Source organism: Anser anser (assembly GCF_964211835.1).
Source record: "Anser anser genome assembly, chromosome: 1".
NCBI classification, from domain to species: domain Eukaryota; kingdom Metazoa; phylum Chordata; class Aves; order Anseriformes; family Anatidae; genus Anser; species Anser anser.
Genome location: NC_139720.1, coordinates 183313812 through 183317831, shown reverse-complemented (window position 1 = coordinate 183317831; position 4020 = coordinate 183313812).

The window sequence follows — 4020 nt, the reverse complement described above, 5'->3', positions numbered from 1 at the left end:
ACTGTGTGGAACAGCACAAGCTGATAACACTGAGTGCAAGTTGTCCTGGAGCCTCTGGTGGGATGTCCAAACCCAAAGGGGGAGAGGCAATCCTGGAGGTGAGGACAGCTATGGTCTGGGGAAGACTCAGAGAACCATGGAGTGGGTTGAGTTGGAAGGGACCTTAAAGATCATCTTGTCCAACCCCCCGCCATGGGCAGGGACACCTCCCACCAGACCAGGTTGCCCAAAGCCCCATCCAGCCTGGCCTTGAACACCTCCAGGGATGGGGCAGCCACAGCTTCTCTGGGCAGCCTGTGCCAGGGCCTCACCACCCTCTGAGTGAAGGCTTTCTTCTCAATGTCCAATCCAAACCTCCCCCTGTCAGCTGAGACCTGTTGCCCTTCTCCTTCCCCCCCCAGGCCTCTGAGCCTGGCCTGCAGGTGACTGCAGGGCAGCAGCAGCACCCTTCAAGCCAGCCCCAAGCACATGCAGGCGACACAGGAGGCGATGAAGGGAGCATCCAGGCCGAGGCAGCATTTGTGGCCACATGGTTCTGACCAGGCCGAAAGCCAAGCACCTCTCGGGGCTGTGACTTGGCTGGGCTCCCCTGGAGTGCCTCGGGGACAGGCGGGCGGCCAGCCCGGCCCTCCTGACTCGCGGTCCTGCGCCACAGGCCTGCCTCCTGCTGGCTCCTCTTTCCAGGAATGTGACAGCAGGAAAAGCAAGGAACCCACCAAAACCCTTTCCTGGAGCACACGTTGCAAGTGGCTTTACAAAGCCACGACAAAAATCACCTCTTCCATCTTAAGGATCACCCGGGGGGGAGGTGGGTGGGGGTGCTAACCCAGCGCTAACACCCACTGAGCCGTGTGCTGGGGCTGGCACCTCCAGCACATTGAGGTTTTACAAGCAGCTGGGCAGAAGGAACACCTCACCACCAAGCTTACGGGTACGAGCAAAGCCCTTTGGCTGCAGGCAGTATGACAGGAGCCAGCTTAATCACCACACCATCGCCCAGCTCCTCGTTGTTAAAGAAACAAAAAAAACACCAACTGGCCAGCGTAGCTCTCCTGGGGAGAGCTAGCAGCCTGCTGCCAAATGGAGTGTTTCTTCTGAGGGCACACAGATGACAGGCTCATGTCTTGTGGGCCACGAAAGTGCCTTGCTCAACTCTTGAGAACAGAGGCCCTTTATTTTCAAATTGCCGGGTACCTCTGCTAATGTACAGCACTGCACTCTGTGGCGCAGCTGGCCTGACAAGGGTTTGGAAAGGCTTTAAAAAATGCCCTCGTCAAAGCCGAGCCTGTTGCATCTGTTCGGAGCCCTGCGCAAACACGCAGCCGGGGTGAGCGTTTCAGCAGGCGGCACGCCCCGGCACGGCCCTGCCCGGGCAGGGAGCAAACACAGCGTCAGGGAGGCGGTCAGATGCCCGCCGGCCCTGCGCGCGTAGGGCAAGTGGGAGCCTCCCTGTTTTAAAGCTGGGTGTGGGGAAAAAATGATATTCACAGAGGGACTCGCCTTGCGCCCCAAGGAGTGTCAAGGGCAGAGCCGCAATTAGCTCATGGGATGGAGCAGGTTTGTGTCGTGGGCTGGCCACAATGGCTCGTGCTGCCTGTCAAATGGGAAAGGAAGGAGACAGCAGGGACAGGCGAGAAAGCCACACTTCCCAGGAGATGTCAGGCAAGGGGGAGAGACATCAGCCTGTTCAACAACAAGCCCAGCACTCTGGCTAGTGCCCCTTCCAGCCACACAGCCAGAAGGCTCTGCTTCTGCTGGTTTTTGCTTCCTCCTGATAAATCTGCCTTGCCCCACGCTTGGAATGAAAGGCTATCGGCAGTTGAATGTACTGGCATGCGTACTATTTTAAAGACATCTTTCAGGCCTTTCTGAAAGGCCATTGGGAAGGAGGAAAATGTATCAATGCTGGCCTTTATGAGACACATCCCTAAGGCCTGGCTTTTGCTAAAGTTGTTGAAATACTTCATGGTTCCTCCAGGCTTCTTCAACCTTTTATTTTTTTCGCCAAGTTAGAAATTTAGCTGCCCTGGGGGAAGATTTACTGGCAAAGGAGTGAGGTGACCTCACCAGAGCTAAAGGGAAGATAATTGAACAATGAAGGCGAAGGAAGAGAAAAACACAGGCAGACCACAAAGGCTTCATTTGTGTTAATGAGCCTTTCTAGCTGCAGTGAGTGGCGTGTTGCAGAAGTAACCGGCTATGTTGGAGCTGGAACAGACAGATGTGATCCCTTCAACAGTGGTGGGAGTTCAGTGGTCCTGTGACCTGAGGAACACCATCCCGCGATGAGGAGGAGTCTGGCTCCTTGGCAAAAATGAAGCGGAAAATTTCAGGTACAAACCGATCCTCGTCGGCGTGCTGGAGATAAATGTCACGCCACAAAATACCCGAGGGAAAAGCTGTGCTCAGCACATCCCTCTGCATGTCTCTCCCTAGCCCAAACATGGTTAAGCCTGTGCTGCCGCGACTCACGCAGCGCCCTTCACCCAAACGGCAGTCGTGCCAGCCTCATTTTTTTGTTCATCACATTTACGGCTTTTGTGCCGCCTCGAGTGCTCTGGCACTTACGAGTCCCAGCACACCTTCGCCTTTCGGTGCCTGAATCAGGAGCCGCGGGGCTATTTTTGGGTGTCTGCAGCACAATGCATGGCAAAGCACCGCCCGCCCCCCTACCGGGCAGGGCCGCTGCCGGTGCCCGCAGAGCCGCAGCCCTGGCCGGGCCCCGGGCCCCGGGCTCACCGCGCTCCGTGGCCCCGCGGACGCTGCCCTCTGCTGGCTGCGCCGGGCACTGCGCCCTCCTGCGGCTGAATTGCTGCCGGAGATGAGCCTGAGCTCTTTTTGCATAGCCAAGGCCAAACCGCAACAGCTTAGAGAAAGGGAAGCAGGTTTAGGAGGTGTTGCTGAGCTGGGCTTGCTGAGCCAGGCAGGGAATTGGCGGAGCAACTCCTTGCTGCTGCAGGGTTCGTCTCCAACATGCCCCAGAGGCATACACAAGTGCTCTGAGTTTCTAGGGAGTGTTTTGTCACGCCTGGAGTCATAAGGTCGTGAAGGTGCCCCTGCTGTCAGGGGAAGGCTGGTTCCAGTGGAAGGTGCTACCAGAGAACAGACCCGCAGAGCATTCTGCCTGATACCTAAAAAAACTTAGGACTAGGTGCTGACCATGCCCGTGTGTATGGCACGCAGAACTGGCACTTCAGCAGATAGCTAAACAGGTCTGGGGAAACAGAGGGATCCCAAAGAAGATCAGTGAAGTGTTTGACAACAATTCTCTGCAATTACCTTTCTCTGCAGACTGGAGTTGGGGTCTGCCTATGTGGCACTGTGACCGTCTTCATTAACGAGACGATAATTTGAATCTGTTAGAGATCAGCAAACACCATCTGCCGCCTTTGCTTTTCTAGTCTCTAAGCAATGTCGCTTACTGAATCTAACAAATTAAAGCCAAACACGTTCTATTTAAAGCCTGGTTCACAGGCGGAATAGCTAAAACAGAAATCTATTGAGGAGCACAGAGGTTTTCAGAACAGTCCCCGCATTAAACACGGCTCTGGGCAGCCTGTGCCACTGCCAGCCCTGCTGACCATGTCCCACCAGCCGCTCACTGTGTGTCTATGGCAGTGCTGCCGTGCGTGGCCCTGGGGCATGAGCCAGGCTTGGAGCTCATCAAGTGGACTCAGGCAGGAGGTGCTGCAGGGACCTGTTGTGCTTCTGGATGGTCAGAGCTATGCCCACTTCCATCCCTTCCAGCCAAGCGACTCCCTGAGGCAGCTCTCACTCTCCCAAGCATGGAATTAACGTCCATTAATGCTTGTGGGGCCATGGGAAGGGACCCCAGCCGTTCCCCGGGGCTGGCAGGAGGCAGACTGAGGCTGAGACAAAGTCTCCAGGCAGAGCAGAGGGTGGCGATGCAGCTCCACAAACAGCTGTGACTGCAGGAGCAAGGACAGCACCCGGCCAGTAAAGGGCGTGCGTATTTCGAAGCACTCTGTAGCATTTCTAATAAACCAAAGCACTTAAAAA